At 43.2% G+C, this 18,460-nt stretch overlaps 1 pseudogene; it reads left to right on the top strand.

The window, feature by feature from the left end:
* Positions 1–2,785: 2,785 nt before the first annotated feature.
* LOC147725198 (uncharacterized) lies at positions 2,786–15,695 on the top strand (annotated as a pseudogene).
* The last annotated feature ends 2,765 nt before the right edge of the window (positions 15,696–18,460 follow it).

The following is an 18,460-nucleotide window of genomic DNA, read 5'->3' as shown; positions in this document are numbered from 1 at the left end:
AACCACCACCGCAACAAGTTCCCTGCAGAAGCTGGAACAAAATTACCACCGATCAGATCACCACATCCCTGAACCAAAACCCTCCCACCACATCAAAGGACCCAAATCTAGCAGCCATCAATCTCGCACAGTGGATTACCCACTGCGTTAACAAACTAGCACCCTTGAAAAACCAGCACAACAAGCCAGGAAGATAGAAAGCCTCCTGGTTCAACAACGACCTCAAGAACTCCAAAAAGAACTGCTGCACACTCGAGAAAGCATGGCGAAGAAACCCAACCACAGACAACATGACCGCCCTCAAGAACGCCACCCGCAAACACCACCAGCTGATCCGCACCACCAAGAAATCAGCATTCAAGGATCGATTAAACAACAACGCCCCCAACAGCAAGGAACTCTTCAGCATTGTCAAAGAACTCACCAATCCCAGTGCCGGCAACATCTACATCACTCCCTCTCAAGACCTCTGTGACTCTCTAGCCTCGTTCTTCCACAGCAAGATCGCAGACATACACAACATCTTCGGCGACCATCCCACTCCCCTCTCCATGGAACCGAACCCCCCCCACCACCACCCTACGTGCCTGGACCCCGATCAGCACCGATGACACCATCTGCTTGATGAACTCCATCCTTCAACACCGCTACCTTCCCGGAAAGCTGGAAACATGCCGAGCTCAGCGCCCTCCTGAAGAAACCCACAGCTGACCCCACCGAACTTAGGAACTACCGCCCCATCTCGCTCCTCTCGTTCCCCGCCAAAGTCATAGAGAAAACGGTCAACAGTCAGCTCGCTGCCTTCCTCGAGTCCAATGGTTCCCGCGACCCCTCACAATCTGGCTTCCGAGCCAATCACAGCACCGAGACCGCCCTCATCGCAGCCACAGACGACATCCGGTCACAGCTCGACAATGGGGAAACAGTGGCCCTCATCCTCCTGGACCTCTCCGCAGCGTTCGACACGGTCTGCCACTGCACACTTGTACAACGCCTCAGGAACATCGGGATACAAGACAAAGCACTAGATTGGATCATCTCGTTCCTCGCCGGAAGAACCCAGAGAGTCCGTCTCCCCCCTTTCAGATCAGAGGCCACCGAAGTCATATGCGGCGTCCCACAAGGATCATCGCTCAGCCCCACCATCTTCAACGTCTACATGAGTCCCCTCGCATCCATAGCACGCCAACACAACCTCAACATCATCTTCTATGCAGACGACACCCAGCTCATCCTCTCCCTCACCAAAGACGCCAGCACCGCCAAAACCAATCTACACGAAGGGATGAAGGACGCAGCCGAGTGGATGAAGAACAGCCGCCTGAAACTGAACTCTGACAAGATATAAGTCCTCATCCTAGGATCATCCCCCTCTGCCTGGGACAACTCATGGTGGCCCCTGGCCCTAGGCAACGCACCCAAACCAATAGACCATGCTCGCAACTTGGGATTCATCCTTGACTCCTCCCTCTCAATGACCAGACAAATCAACACCGTCTCATCATCATGTTTTAAGATCCTACGCATGCTCCAAAGGATCTTCCGTTGGATCCCCACCGAAACAAGGAAGACGGTCACCCAAGCACTCGTCACCAGCCGTCTAGACTACGGAAACACCCTCTATGCCGGAACAACTACTAAACTGCAGAAAAGACTTCAACGTATTCAAAACGTCGCCGCTCGACTCATCCCAGACTTACCTCGCCACAACCACATACCTGGTCACCTAAGAGACCTGTACTGGCTCCCCATCAACAAGAGAATCACGTTCCGCCTCTCACCCATGCACACAAAGCCCTCTACAACCTAGGACCCAAATACCTCAACACTCGCCTGACCTTTTACACTCCCTCCCGCCAATTGCGATCGTCCGACCAAGCCCTCGCCGCGATTCCACGCATCCGAAGAGCCACCATGGGAGGAAGATCCTTCTCCTATTTAGCGGCCAAACATGGAACTCCCTCCCCACCTACCTCCGCCTTACACAGAACCACCTCTCCTTCAGAAAACAACTCAAAACCTGGCTGTTCGATCAGTATCTCCCTTAAGCGCCTTGAGACCCTCTGGGTGAGTAGCGCGCTATATAAATTCCTAACTTGACTATAGTTAAAATAAACATGTTACACTTTTCCGTGTCTCTGGTTACACACGTTGTGGAAAAACAAAAGAGTGTTCTTGAGTCCCACCATTACTGAAAGTACCCTAAGTTGCATGTTCTGGGATGTCTAATTACAGGCAGCTTCACTCTAGGATGGAGAGCTAATGAGACACTGATTCTAGTTGGATAAAGTTTCTGGGTCCAGAGGTGAGTTTTTTGGTACACCACAATTTACTGAGGTCCTGGCTTCCTGTGCATAGTTGTGTGCATTATCAGAAGGGCCGCAACAAAAGCTGATAGCTTCTTACAGTGCCCGTATGGGGTGCTTGAAACAGTTGTGCTGATTACAACCGTTAAATGCGATACATTTGAACATGGCTGCCAATTTCTAGGCAGCAAACAATGGGAGACATTTTTGTTTCCTGTTCCTTAGGTGAATTGCCCTCTTTCTATTTCTGAGTCTCTGACATTTGGAACTCTGGGCAGCTCAAGAGGAATGGGAGGAGAAAAATGGCCATTACAACGGTAGGATTCCACTTTCCCCATATTTAACAAAGATAACAAAACACCCATCCAGTCAGTAGACCCCAAGGGGCAGCACCCACCTCAGTAGCCAGTGAAATGCTTCTACCCTTCAGCGGGCATGGGGTAATCATCCTTGTGGAAAACCACATAAATTCTTGTGTCATGGATCTCTCACCACCAAAGAAGGAGGAAGGAGAGCAGCTTCACTGTAATCCTCTGATGGAGGCTCACCACTTCGGAGTTGCAGGCACATCCAGCTGGGTACACCATAGGGGTTCATACCAGCTGTTGGGTCCTCCAGCTGTAGGCCCACAATGGCCATTCCATAGCAGCTCCACCACTGTGCTGTCAGAAATCCTCACACAAGTCCCACCAGCCAGGCTTCGTTGATTCCTTGGGTTTTTGGGCTTAATTACTTAGCGCACTACCGTATGTTCTTCTAAAATAGAGACTGCTGGTGAAACCACAGAATTGATGGATGGATGGTGTTGTGATATGTTTCGGGAGAAGAGGGTCAGTGGGGTTATGGGGCCTCAGCTCTTCAAGCACTGGAACAACCGGACTCGAGGACCAAGCCCAGTTGGTCAGCTCCAGATGGCAAGGCTCTCACCGATCGGCAGTGTTACACATGCTAAAGGTCCCACCCTCACCTTTAATTGCATTCTTTGACACTGATGCGAGCGAAGTAAGTGAGCTGGAGACTAGAGGATCACCTCCGGATCTCTCTCAAGGAGTCCAGATCCTAGGTGGTAAATCTTTGGTTAAAATATATTCCCTTGTAGGGGCCAATGGTCCGAGAATGGCTCGGTGATCAACTATTTGGGATGCAAGGCTAAACAGGGATTTCTGCTTGTTTGAGTAGTCCCCAGCCTCTGGAATTCCTTTCTAGAGCTCCTCACTGTCAGTGGCCATCTTTCCTTCTTACATACCTTTCCTTCTTACTTTCGTAAGCCACGTTATGCCTTCAGGCATTTGGCTGTACACTGTGCTGTGCATGTATGATGCCAAACCTGACAATGCCACCATCAACTACAACCTCTGTATGTAGTTTGGGGTAAATGAAGGCCATTTGGTAGAAAAATAGCAAGTCTTCCTGTAAAAGATGCAACATTGGATTTCAGGAGTATTGAGTTTGTCACTCATAGAGATTTTTGACAGGAGCTCAAGGCTATCAGTGGACTACTGAAAACATGTAACGGGCCACAATGGTAATTTAGTGTATGTTATTGATCATTTTTAAAGTGGTATTATGACCTAATGATCTCATTACTTCAGCCAGATCAGATGTATACTAAACTGAAATCTATGACATTTTCTTCATCATATGGTTTGTTCTGATATTAGGAAAAGCTTTAGAAGACCCCTATATAGCAGGTGGGTTTAGATCAGTGCACTCTCTTGTAATACGTATCTCAGGACATATGGAATTGACTCAAACTAGTACTTCTAAGCTAAACACAAGGACTTAACCCAAATAATTTTTTGAACTGGAAACCAGTGAAATGTGCAGTTTGGCTGATATAGGTCAATTGATTTTAGCAGCTACATGTGAAACTTAGTTTGGAAAGTGTTAAATCAGAGCAATTAGTTGTCAGAGAAGTGTGCAAATGAGAGTGTTTGCTCACATTTGTGTGTGCTAGTGCATGTCTGTGCATGTGATAGTGTGTGCATGCTGGATTTGTTATTCTCTGGTGGCCGCTGTCGTGGATATTGACTTTAACTGCCAGATGCCTGACCTTAGGATTGCCACCTGTGTACCAGTGTACAGCACAGTACCCTGCCTGACCCCAAGATGGCTTCACATAATGTGGGTTGCACATAATGGCCCCCTACACGTTGTTTAACTTCCCCGAGACAACAATTGGACATTGACCAGACCTTGAACCTATCCCCTAACCTGTCTATACATGTGCCAAGGGAGCTACTCACAGGTGAGGTATGGTATGGCACCCCTTGCCACAGAACTCTCTCTCCCCTTTTTGGGGAAGGATCCAGAATGTAGGCCTTGGAGTCTCAGAGACCCCTCTGAGAGAGTCTACTGCGTAAAGGGAGCCTCCCGCAACTGAGATAGGGAAGTGATACCACTACCCCTGGGATCACAGCTTACTGGACTTCGGACATTGCTTTGACTTTTATACCGGTTTGTGTTCCCCTTCGCCCTTCTCCTCCTCTTCCCATGCATGTTTTTTACCATCCCCTCCTGTTTCCCACCTTCATTACCTGTCTACTTCCCCAGCTCCTTCCCCCTCCCCTGAATCTTTCCCCCTGACTGCTTTTCCCCTTACATATTTGTGCTTATTGTTTATCTCAACCATATAAGTAACTATGTTGCCATGTTCTAATAACTGTGTAACCTTTGTAACGATGTAACCTGTAACTATGATCTGATGCTCATGTATAGCGTTTTGATACCTCCCGGTCTAGCCAGCGCTACATAAAACCTTTAAAATAAAATAAATAAAACTAATGGTACAGCACTATTCAACTTCAAATGTGATGTTACTTTTGCGGAGGACCGAACATTAATCGAACATTTTCTATGGGTGCAACACATAGAAAAGGTTAGAAAACCCTGATCTAAACAGTTGGAGCAGACAATGCTAAATCAATTTCACAGAGCGGATGTCATGCTACTCAGTGGTTAATTTATTTTAACACGTCCAAAGGCCTTGTCTGGTGGCTGATGTAACTTGCACCACTCATTGCCCCACCAGCAACTGCTAACCATGCAGTCCTACTAATTTGATAATTTAGGCTATTCCAGGCCCCAAATTAACAAAACAACTCTTGTGCTAATCTCTAAATTAGATGAAGAACTCCAATGATAGAAAGTAGGTTTCTGGTTGGCAGAGGTTTGTACCCTGTCCTAGCAGGAACCAGAATCCTAGTCAGCGTAGTTGTGAGGCAAACCCTAAATTAAACCTTTGCTCACCATCGAGTAGCTTGGCACAGAGCAGTCAGGATCAACCTAGAGGCAATGTGTAGAGTATTTCTGCAACACATCAAACAGTTAAACTGTGAAAACTCCACTCAAAATGGATCTATACCAGATTAGAGCAATTTAACATAATTTAATGAATTAAATAGGACCAAACCAACACAAATACGATAACTAGAACTAGAGAGATTACATTATATAGATTAGACTGTAAAATAGTACTTAGAAACAAGATGGTCTGAAATGGGATAACTGGTCATGCTGGACCAGGACAAAGTCAAAGATTCAGGCCAACTGCAATGGAACGCAGGCCAGATACAGGGACCCACTTGAGCCCTCTGAGAAAAAGTACCTTGATCCTTTTTTGTGGCAACTTTGAAGATGATGTGGCAATGCACGTGTTCTGAAGGGGATACACCAGTTCCACTCCATGCAACAAGAGGATGACCCAGGTGCAAGATACACTGTTTCCAATAAAGATGGGTGGGTTGGCTGAAGAAGCACTTTAGGCCTCACTTCCAAGGGTCCCAGACTGCGTTGGCACCACTTTGCAGGGCAGACTCACAGATGGCAGAGTCCTGGTGCAGATGCATTTGGATATTGGATATTGGATAGGTATTTATAGAGCGCAAACGTTCGCTCCGGAAGGAGCATCATGGCGCATTTAAGTTCAGCTCTTCGTAAGGGGACGGAACAAAGCCAACTTAGGTGTAAGCATCTGCTCCTCCCTCCTATCCTGCCTAGGATGGTCCATCACGTCACACCTAAGTCTCCTTCGTGTGTGGTTGTCTAGAGGGAAAGCCGAAAGCATAGCTGACACCCTTTCCAGGTGTGTATTCAGAGACAGGCAGCAGGTACAGAAGGACTAAAGTAAGAAAATACTTTCTAAGAGTAGCATTTTTACAGACTTACAACTTAAAATCCAACTTCACCATCAGTTGTGATTTTAAGTTTTGAGTCCAGAGACCCGAAACTTAATAGATACATTTCTTCACAATTGGGAATTCCACATACAATATGTAAAAATGAATACCAATCTTATCCGATGGGAGAGACGGGGTTTTGCAGTAGTGAAAAATGAATTTGAGAGTTTTTCACTGCCAGCACACATACAACTTAAATAGACATGCCCTGCTTTTTCACAAAATTGTACCCAGGTTTATGTGTTACCTACAGCCTACTCTAGGTGTGACATATATACAAAATGAAGGTTTGGCCTGGCAAGAAGCTGATCTTGCCAGGTCCAAATTGCAGTTTAAAATTACACACACAGGCGCTGCAGTGGCATTCCTGAGCCATAATTAAAGACTACTTTGTGGGTGGCACAATCAGTGATCCATGCCCACTTGTACCATTTAATGTACAGGCTCCAGGGGCTTACTAGTACATTTAATGTCCCAATTGGAGATGAGCCACAATTACCATGTTAAGGGGAGGAAGTACATGCACTTTAGGAGTTGGCTAGCATAGGTAAAGTGCACAGAGTCCTCAAGGCACCAAAATCGAGATCAGAAAAATGAAGAAGAGAGGGGGGAGACCAGGTCTAACAGGCACCATGTGGCATACTGTCATACGTGCAAGCGTTTACCATTAAGTGTCAAGGACTAGAATCCTGAAACTTAAAATAAGTACTGCTAGTGCTTCGCCAGACATACTGCCTTGTCCTTCCAATCACCAGCAGAAACAGTATCACTCATACGAGTTGTACGTCTATATAAATGTCCTTTTTAATTGACAATACTGCATAGATAACCTTTGTTGTAAAAAGAAATTTATATACTAATGGTCATTTAATACTCATGGGTGAAATATATTGAGAGGGTCACTCCATGGGATTATCAGGTCAATGTCTCAGGACCACATCCTCACCAACAGGAAAGCTCAGCCCATGATGATGCTGAGAAAATATCAGGATTGCTGGAAGGGTGGCAAAGGCTAGAAGGATTGTGATCTCTGGCAGAGCTACGACTTAAAGCCTTCTCAGAAAGACGGCTCACTTTAGACCCACATGCAATAACCTGCTCAAAATCTTTCTTAGAACAATCACCATGGTGTGCAAATCAAACTTTACCACACTTACAATAGTGTTACTAGTTTGTTTATTGCTTTTTGTAATCTGTAAAAAGGCAATTGGCTTGTGACAATCAGCTGCTTGCATGTGGTTACAGATGTCTGAGAGAAACATGTTAAATAGGCTTGGTGCTAAGACTCAGCCTTGTTTTAGACCTTGATGTATACGGATTATCTCGTTTGCACTGCATCGGTTGCCAAATTTCACTCTATATTCCTGTACAAGGCAATTATTGCATTCAGTAATTTACTCAGCAATTCCCATGCATTTAGTTTTTCCCAGAGACGTTTTCTATTCACTCGGTCGAAAGTTGTTTTCATTTTTACTGCTTTTTCCGTTAAAAGCGCCAAGATGGCCAAATTTGTTATTGTGCCCATCCCTTGCCTAAAACCCATTTGAAACTTGGAAATTCTTTTCTTTTCATCCATCCAGCCTTGAAGCTGGGCTAGGAGACAAGAAGCATAAAGCTCGGCCTCTACATCAATCGGGGATATCAATTTGTAGTTTCTAGGCTTACAGTGATCTCCATGTTTGAATATTGGCTGGAATGTTTTCCCTTTCCAGGAATTGGGGACGTTGTTCTGAGTATAACTCTGATTGAAGAGTGGTGAAAGATAGTCTGACCAGAAATCTGGGTCATTTTTAAAAAGCGCAATGAAAAGCCCATTTGGACCTGCACCCCCTTGGTTTTTAGTTGTTGTATTATGCCTCTTAATAGTTCAATGTTGGTCAAGTTGCTTAGTTCATTACCACATGTCTCTAGTCTTGTTTTTTTACATTCTGCCTGAAACTGAATTTGTATTGTTTGTGTTTTTTCCAGTTCGATGTAATGAACTCGGGACCCTTCTACGGCCTCTGATACCTTGCTGCTGTACATGTTTCGCAAATGTTGAGTACACATTTCCTCTCTGATTCCTGCTTCTTGTTGCAGTCTTGAGCTTTTAGTCACATTTTTTATAATGCCCCAAAAGTCCCTATTGTTTTGCAATATGCTGGCACACAGTGTTTTTTTCCAGACGGTTTCTTTTTACACTGCTTTTGCATCCCTCAACATCTTCCTATAGTTGTTCTGTATTTACTTCAATTTGCTTTTTATCAATTTTTCTGCCCATTCTTGCCACCTATGTTTGTAATCGTACCTCTCTTGCGATCCTTCTCTTTTGGTCTTATAACTCAATTTTAAACCATGGTTCCCTCCTGGTATCTGGTCTTTTTTGGCTTCCATGAATAACTGGGAATTTTTGGATGAAGACAAGGGCCAACTGTTCCCAGTTTTCTACGAGCTCCTCCTCAATCAACGACCCATGTTTGCTCAAGTGTTCCTTGATTGTGTCCTAAGTAATTTTTCAGTCCGCTCCCCACAATTTTCATTTTTGCAGATTAAACTTTTCTGCTTGTCGTATAAGGAATTGTTTTTTCTGGGCCTACACGAGAGTAATGTTAATTCTTGTCATATGAGGAAGGTGATCACTTTCTATGTGCGGGTAAAGTCTATTGTTGAACAAACTTTTCCAGTGTGTTATTGCCGCTGGTATATCTCCTTTTGTATTGCCGTTCAAAATTGTCAGACCAAGGCTTTCTGATTCATTCATTTTTATTCATGCTCCCCAGTTCTCCAGCCTCTTTCTTTCATCCTGAATATTGGTTATAAGATTAGAGTTGAAATCTCCTGAGATGAATCTTTAACAACAAGCGCCTAATGCAAGACAGAAATGTTCAACACATTAAACTTTATAAGCCCAGTTTATTTACATAGCAATTACAGGTTCTTGAGATGCACTGGTAACTTTTGTCACGTTTTTCTAAATCGATTCTGATAATTACTCCATTGCTTCTAAACTTTGATATCGCAATATATCTATAAGTGCATATGCCAAGAGATGGACTGTTTATATATGTCAATTACAGGTTCAGATGCATGACATGCACTGGTAACATTTGTCAAGTTTTTCGAAATCGATTCTGATAATTTGATAGACAATTACTCCATTCAAATGTGTGATGCAGACACTTTTACTACCACTAATGTGCTCTTAAACTTTGATTGATATTGCAATAAATCTATAAGTGCAGATGCCAAGAGATGGACTGTTTATATGTGTCAATTACACATTTGATGGACTGTTTATATGTGTCACGTTTTTTAAAGTCTGTTCTGATAATTTGATAGACTAGAACTCACTCAAACATCTGATGAAATTTTTACTAATGTGGTTTACAATTGTTACATTGTAAGTTCAAACAATCTGCAAGTTTCTTCTATCAATAAAATGTCATCTCACAGTCCACTTGCAACTCGTTATTAACTTTTTACAAGTTAATGCCATAAAAGCCTTGTACAATGTGTTTAGCAAATTGTTTTTCTAAATTATAAAATTAATATAGACTGGTGCAAAAACAACACACGAGGAATTAGAACAGTTAAGCTTTTATCTGTCAACTAATTCAGTTTTGCACAATTGTTCCCTCTGGGTAGTCGGAAAACAAACACATGTTCCAGGTACACATCATCAAATGTTTGCTGAATGAATGACTAATGAGTTTGTAACAAGCAGATTATAATCATTCACTCCAAAAACATGTAACAAATACATTTTAGTCTGAATGGCCCATAAGGCATCATTATGAGAAGCTCTGTGCAAGCAATCCAATCAACACTACTATAAATTAATCATTAGTATTCAGATATTGCTCACAAAGAATATCACTAGTCTTCAAGTTTTGGTCCGTTAGTATTCAGATATTGCTCACAAAGAATACCACTAGTCTTCGAATAGTGGTCTGTTAGTATTCATGTATTGCTCGCAAAGAATACCACTAGTCTTTAAATAATTGTCTTTTAGTATTCAGATATTGCTTGCAAAGAATACCACTAGTCTTCAAATAATGGTCACAATCAATGAGATTAGCCTTATTTTTGCTCTTGAATTAGCACAAGAGCTGCAAATAAACCCTAACAGAATACTACTAAGTTTCAAATAATATTCTTCTTGAATACTTCTAGTCTTCTTTTAGCAATCAATTGAAGTGTTCATCATGTATTTGAAGGGTAGTTGAGTAGAACTAGTATTCCCTCATTAGCATATTTCGGCTCGTGGGCATAATACGTAGTCTTCATGCATACTAAATGAATACTATGTTTTAATGGTAAATGAATACCACTGTAAACACTGAAATCACACTAAATGAAGAGCTTCCATTTTGGTGAGGGGAGCTAGCTTAAAATTGCTACTGCTTTGGGTACACTTGGTTGTGCGCTAGCGTCTCTCTAATTGTTTGCAGGAAGATTTTTCCTGTCTTAATTACGAGGAGTAATATTGTGCCTAGGGATGATCTAGGTTTTTTGCTTATCGGAATGATTTTATCAAAGGACATTTTTGAAGCTTTGTTGAAGGCTGTTAACATGTCAGATACATCATGACCCTGACCTTGGAATTGCTGTTCCTCCAGAAAAATTCTGTTAAAAGCTGAGGTCGTCAGTTTGTGCCAGGGTCTACAAGGTGAAGAAGTCCTTGCTCCTAGCTGTGCTGGGGATTTCCCGACGACATTAGGCATAGAAAACTTAATCATATGATGATCAGCCCATGTGAGGGGCCACAGTGGATCGCATTTGAGTTGGTCTATATTTGAAAGAATTAGATCCAGAGTATGGCCAGCCTGGTGGGTGGGGCCGATAACACTTTGCGTGAGACCTGGCTGTTTTAGATCACCAAGGAAGTTCCTAACCGCTACAGTTGATTCGGCCTCACAATGGAGATTAAACTCCCCTAACATCAGGAATGTGTTTGATGCAAGAACGTGAATGGCTATGTTGTCTATTAAGGTACCCACTAGGTCTGTCTTTGTACCCGGGGGTCGATAGACTAACGCTCCCAGCCAGCTTTCCGTGGGTGATTTGACAACGTTAAAAATGCCTATTTCTAGTTTCTCGTTAGTCATGGTAGACACCCAGGAGATTTTCAGATGGTTTTTGAAAGCAATGGCTATGCCCCCGCCTCCTTTCCTGATCCAGATGAATACATTTATAGTTTTCCGGAATGGTGATATTTATGATAGGGTGGTTTGAGGGGTTAAGCCACATTTCCGTGAGGAAGCAAATCTCTGGTGAATGAGACGTAATCATGTCCCAGATCTCAAATGGGTGTTTGGCTAGTGAGCGAATATTGCACAAAATAAAAATCGACCCCTCAAGTGCGAAGTATTTTTGAAGTCTTGGCAATATACAAATCTCTTTGGAATGAACAGTGTCAACATGTTACTGGGCCTTCCAAACAAACAGGAAAAAAGTTTTTACAGCACTGGGATTGTTGGTAGAAACAAGAGTAGTTCTAATAGAATGCAAAGAATCCGTGGAGTATGGAATCCGGGGCGAGGTAATGGATGTTACCTGAATTTGGGCAGGGGTCATAGCCTCTGGACTCGTGCGCGTTCAGACGGGCACAGACGGGCTCTCCTTTGGCGCTCTTTGGGGGAGTTGGAGGCGCGCCTGCTGTGCCCGTCTGCTACACAGAGGCATGCCCGTCTGTATTTATACAGTCGCAGAACGCTTCTGAAAGACAACTATAGCGCCACCCAGCGTACCTGCCCAAGATGTTCGCTGTGTGTATCCGGCAGCCTCCGGGTGCGTATGCCAAACCTCAGCAACTACTGGGCCAAGGGGTGTTTGCTGGAATGATTTTAAAAAGGTAAGCAAATTGCCAAAATATAATTCAATTTAAAAAGTACACCGTACAAGTTACAAGCAAAAAGGCTCCTGGCTTCCGCCTCAGGAGTCGATCTAAGGTTGGCGCCTGCGCGTTTGAGCCTATTTTTATGCAGTCGCAGAGCGCGTCTGAAAGACAACTATAGCGCCACCCAGCATACCTGCCCAAGATGGCCGCTGTGTGTATCTGGCAGCCTCCGGGTGCGTATGCCAAAACTCAGCGCCTACTCAGCTGAGGGGTGTTTGCGGGAATGATTTTAAAAACGTGAGCAAATTGCCAAAATATAATTCAACTTAAAAAGTACAACGTAAAAGTTAAAAGAACAAAGGCTCCTGGCTTCCGCCTCAGGAATCGATCATAGTGAGTCACCACTCCTAGATACACCTGATCCACCACTTCCATACACTATTGATAATACACAGCAATATGATCTCATTGCACAACTGCACCTCCAAGAGATACAGGAGAGTGCCCCCCCTGAAGAAAAAGAGTTGTGGAAGAAGAGGGGAGTAGAGCAGGATGTTTCAGATTTGATTTACAGACAGACACTGACAGGGAAGCCTGTCATGCCACAGGCTCTTTTGCAAATAGCACTCACTCAGTTGCACCTTCTTACACATGTCCCTCATGACATCATGTCCACAACTCTGCAGACAGAGTGGTTAATCCCCAATGCATATGAGCATATATAACTCTTTGTTCACCAATGCCTCATTTGGCAACAGTATTCCCATAATCCAGCTATGAAAACTGCTGCCTCAAAAATACCAAGGCCCAAGGGCCCTTCTAGAGAACTCCACATTGACTATGTAGACATGATTGGCAGGTGCCAGAACTACCGATCCCTCATTGTAGTGGTATGTCCTTTTTCACGGTGGATTGAAGCATGACCATGTGTCCGTTGTGACGCAAAGCCACAGCTACCTTCCTGCTTTGTGAGGCCATATCTCGCTGGGGGTTACTGGATGCCATTCGCAGTGACTCGCAGTGACAGTGGCAGCCATTTTTCAAACACCATTCTTGACATCATTGCCAAAATGTTAGGAGTAAATCATAGGGTGATTTCAGCCTATCACCCCCAAAGGAATGGTATTTGTGAGTGCCTCAACAGCCTGTTCAATGCCAAGATCAGTAAGATAAGTGCCCAATTGGAAAGAAATGGCTATATTACCTTTCCATTGCTCTGTTTACACTTAAAAATACTCCCAGTTCTGATCATCACCTCACACCTCACCAGCTTGTCACTGACAGATCGATGAATGTGGTTGTTCCCTCCACCAGACCTAAACCAGAAGCTAAACTTTCTTCTGAGACTGTAAAAGCTGAATTGTTTTTTCATTTATGTGCCCTAATGCAGGCTTCAAAGTTCCTTTCCATTCAGATATAAAAGTCAAAGAATAAGGATCCTATTTCGAATGAACTTCCGCCTATCTTCCTTAGGACACACATCTTTGTAAAGGAAGCAGTCCGGAAGAGGAGAGACCTCAAATTCAACGAACACTTGCAAATTAACTTTTCACCCACAGCCGTCCGAATAGCCAAAAAGGAATGTTTTCATCAAAGCCACGTGAAGATCCACCCGGCACCAGCCGAGATCTGAACATTGACCGAAAAGAAGGCATCATGTACCCACTGACTATCCAAGAACAAAAAAGTATGGAGATTGTATGGTGTTCTATGGACTGGGACGCAGCAACAGACCCACCTCGCATGTCAAGATTTCACTGAAAAAGCTATGTACAATTGCTATTATTTTCTTTGTTATGTTTATTGTTTCAATAGCTGTATTCCACTGGTTTGCAGTACGATCAGAGAGAGAGAGAGGAGCTACTAGCAATGTTATATCTGCCGCCACAACAGGGCACCCCATGACCAAGACACTTCTTGGTAACAAGCAAACTGGGATAAGCACCAGAAGTACCTATGACACACCTGTGCCCATCTTGACACCTTCCTCACCCTAAGCCAACCCCACAGAATGGGACATGGTACCTGATCTCACCATGAATCCGTCTGTGCCAGGTACTCCTAAACGTACCCGCCAAAATAAACAAAGTGTCAGATTTAAAGTGATTTCCACTCCCAGCGCCCTAGTAAGACAGCAGAGGATAATGGGTTTCACAACACTACATTAGACAACATGTGGTACAGAGCCTTGGAAGGAAGGTCACAAATGAGTCCTGCTTTGTATGTTCACACATTCCTCAAGCTGTAGGCGCAGATAAATTGCTCTTTCCCAAAGAAGTCCCACCGCCCACCGCCAAATGTCTCCTACACCTGTTTCTTTGCCACATACATGGTCAGATACAGCTCCACTCAGCCAAAATAGATAATGCATTTGTAAACGCCACAGAGTGGGATGACAAGTATGTTGCATTTGCGGTCGTCACTAATCCATTGGGATTTGAAAGAAGAATGGAAGTTTACTGTGATATGAATGTGCCTGCCGACATAAAGCAGGTTTGGGAATATCACAATAATATACTAGGGTACTTCACTTTCCCAACGCCCCCATCAAAATGCCACTCACCCGAATATCAACGAGCTAATCATACCCATGACACATGCCCTTGTCAGTGGAGACCAATTCTGCACCTGAAGGCCAATATTTATTTCAACAGCAAGTGGAATGGCCCACATGATTTAATATGTAAGGCAGCCTGCTTAGGTAGCGCAATTGTAGGACAAGAGCACAAACATTATTTCAATGGAGATATTGAAAGGGAGTGTGCTGAGATATGGGCACAGGAAACTAGTAGATACACTTTCAATGAGGGTACACCATACAAACCGAAAAGAGCATACAAGCTAAAGTCTCCTCTCCTTTGCTTCCTAGGTAATGGAACAGTTCCGGTGGGTCGAAATACTAATTGCAGGAACACACATTTCAATTCGGACCTTCAGTACGGCACATCCAGCCTCATGGACATCTATAGGGCTTGCAGAGAGCACATCTACCTGCAGTTGCCTCCCTAGTGGCAAGGACTCTGTTCCATCGTCACAATGCATGAGCTTCATCTGCTTGTTCCAGAAGGGAACATTTCCCACATTCATACCCACCCAATGACAGGTGATGTCACCCTCCTCCACCACCGAAAAAGGGAAGTCAAGAAGTATTTTTCTGATGACCCATTTCACGAGATTTAACAAGATTTCCGCCTTTTCAACAATGCTGAACTTTTCTTCGGGGGCGTTATCCACCTGTTCCAGACCAAAGCCAATGCCCGCTGGTTGCAAGTCACACAATATGAACTGATGCAGCTTGTCAACAATAACCGTGATGAGTTCAACGCTGTGAAAGAAGACTACAACCTCTGCGGCTTATGGTTCTGGAACACCACTATGTTTTGGACCAGCTAACTGCAATGAATGGTGGTGGATGCACCAAAGTGGGAAAGTCGTCCTGCTCCACTTTCATATTGGCCAATGATGCATATAACGGAACACTTACAAAGGCCATTAAAGACTTGGACAATTTGGGGAGACAGATGCCTGAGGAGGGAGGTGCAAAAAAAGATGTTTTACCTAATTGGTCCAACTTGGACTGGATGCCTTCATGGCTGTCTGCAGTACCACAATTTGTAATGCCTATTTTTTGCTTGTTGTTGCTGTTATATTTTGAAACACATATTATGCTGTATTGTGTTAAGAGATTGAGGTCTAAGGTAGTTGGGATGAACTATTAGACTCAGAAGAATACACAGGAATATGCACGGGACAAGGGGACAGGGAAGAGTTAGCAATGTTAAACTTAGTAGAGCTTACCATCCCTAACTCTCCCACATTACAGGTTCCTCTGGATAGTAACTACCAGGCCCAGGTGCATAGTGGCCCACCACTTCCCACAGGGAGAGACTTGGTACATCCTTATGAGACAATGTGTGACATATCAGGGGGACCGCCTGGGGTATTAGGAACTGCCCTGAATGGAAACGCCGATGAGCCGCTTCTTCATGACTCACAATGGCTACTCCCCCCGGCGACAGCTAAATATTTGGTTCGCATGGTGTTCAATGGTGTTCAATAATATGAAGAAAAAGAGGGAATAAGAGAGGGAACGATTTTACTGTATGAATATTCTGGGACATTCTTATCACTCAGCTAGCATAAACCCCTGTATGGAGGCCTTACTGTTCAAAAGTATAGGCCTTGGTTAGCTTGGCCAGATTCCTGCCATTTTCTGTTAAGAAAGCAAAGGGCATTGTCTGATCAAGATTTTATTCAGCTCCACCGACTGCGAGGCTTCTTACTTCAATTTAAGCCCCCACCCTACTTGTGTGCTTAGTTCAAGAACGTTATGGTTCAACATCCCCCCCGGTATTTCGACAAAAAGGACCACATCCTGGGTCAGTGCATGAGAAAAAGGGAACTTCCCACCAGCCACTTGAAACTGAAGTGATGGAGGTGGCAACAGGATGTACAGATTGGTACATACACATATAAATAAAATCCCTTTGCGCAATACAACATGTTTCTGCTGCCCAAGGCAAATTTATGACAAACTTCCAGTCTATGAGGCCTGACCTTTAGTCCAGTATATGTGCTGCAGTTACGAGAAGGGCTACATTTTGAATGTATGGATGGGAAAAGTACAAAGTAGGCTGTAAGTGATGCAAATAGGGTACGTGACATGGGGTGGCATGAGATGACATTACCATAGACTTCTCACTGTCTTGAAGCATATAAAAAGGAGGTTCACAGAGACATCTTTGAATTACTCCTCGTAAGTGAGGTTATCCCAAAGGTTACTCGCGAACCCTTGTACTTGTACATGTACTTTAATTGTGCTGCTCTACTTTATATTCTGTCTTATGAAATGTTGCTTTCTCCCTTCATTACATTTAAAGTCTTTAAATTGTAATTGCAGGATTTCTCACTTATAGGCAGATGTGAGTACTCCCAGATAAAATGTACTTTGCATTTTTTAATGCATTTTGCCACAAACGATGAATGTGTCTTTAAGATTTACACTTTCTCTAACTGTTTAAAAGCAACTATTCAGTAAATACAATGTTCAGTAATGAAATCTGGTCCATGTGACTATCTGAGAATGCGGAACACTGGATTCAGAACTAATATGATTTTTATGCCTTTATATTGAAGTTTCTTGAAGTTGCATCTTCTTAATAAAACTGTTAAACTTTCAGCCTCAGTTTTCACGGCTCACATATCTGTTATTTCTATTTTTAAAGCAAGCATTCCAGTACACCCCGGTGCAAATTAAGCTGCCCCTTTGTCCCTAGCTCACTCTCACGATCATCCCAGCGCAGGCTTTCTGAGCCGTTGCGCCCAGCCCCATGACCTTCTGCCCCGTAATAAATCTCCCTCTTTCAAGGTTTAAGTGCTGAAAGTGATTTAGTGAATATTGGAAGTACTGTGTTTAAAGAAGATAAGGCATATGTTGCTTTGTCTCAAGTGAGGACTTTATCTGCATTGTACTTGATTGATTTTGATCAGACAAAAATTAGTGCAGATGCGGATTGTATGAAAGAGTATAATAGGTTAAGAAGATAATATGCACCCAAATTAGGTCAATATCCAGTATTTGAAAGCGTGTGGTAGGTACAAAAAGAAGATTGGAGAATATCTGTAGTGAAGTTGTAGAGAAAGAAAAAAAAACAAGAAGAAGTTGTGATTGCAAGCAAAAAGAGAAACAACAGTGTTGAAGAGAATGTTGGTTATCAGTTTGAAAATAGTTCTGGTGCCAACTGCTATGCTAATGTAGTTGTTAATTTTGTTTTCTTCTTGAAAGTTTGCAACAGCAAATAGTTAAAAATTGGGAAGAAAGATTCTGTTCATTAGTGTATTCTGTTTATGAGAAATGTAGTAGTGATAAAAGTAAAATACAAAGTGTTTCTGATATTGGAAATGTTTTGGACATATGTTCTGGTTGTAGTCAATTTATGCAGCATATTCAGCACAATTATCAGAAATTTCTAATGTATATGCTTGTTGTATTAGAAGATGAAGGTATAGATATTGAAAATATTGTTGGCCTTTCTTATAAATGGCAACATGACTGTGAAAATTGTTTACATGTAGCACTAACACAGACACTGAAAGATGTATGTATATATTTGACTTTACCAGACTGTGAATCAGTGTCTTTTAATAATCTAGTTAGA

The sequence above is a fragment of the Lissotriton vulgaris genome, chromosome 4_1, assembly GCF_964263255.1.
Source record: "Lissotriton vulgaris chromosome 4_1, aLisVul1.2, whole genome shotgun sequence".
Classification (NCBI taxonomy): domain Eukaryota; kingdom Metazoa; phylum Chordata; class Amphibia; order Caudata; family Salamandridae; genus Lissotriton; species Lissotriton vulgaris.
This window is presented reverse-complemented; position numbering and strand designations above follow the sequence as displayed.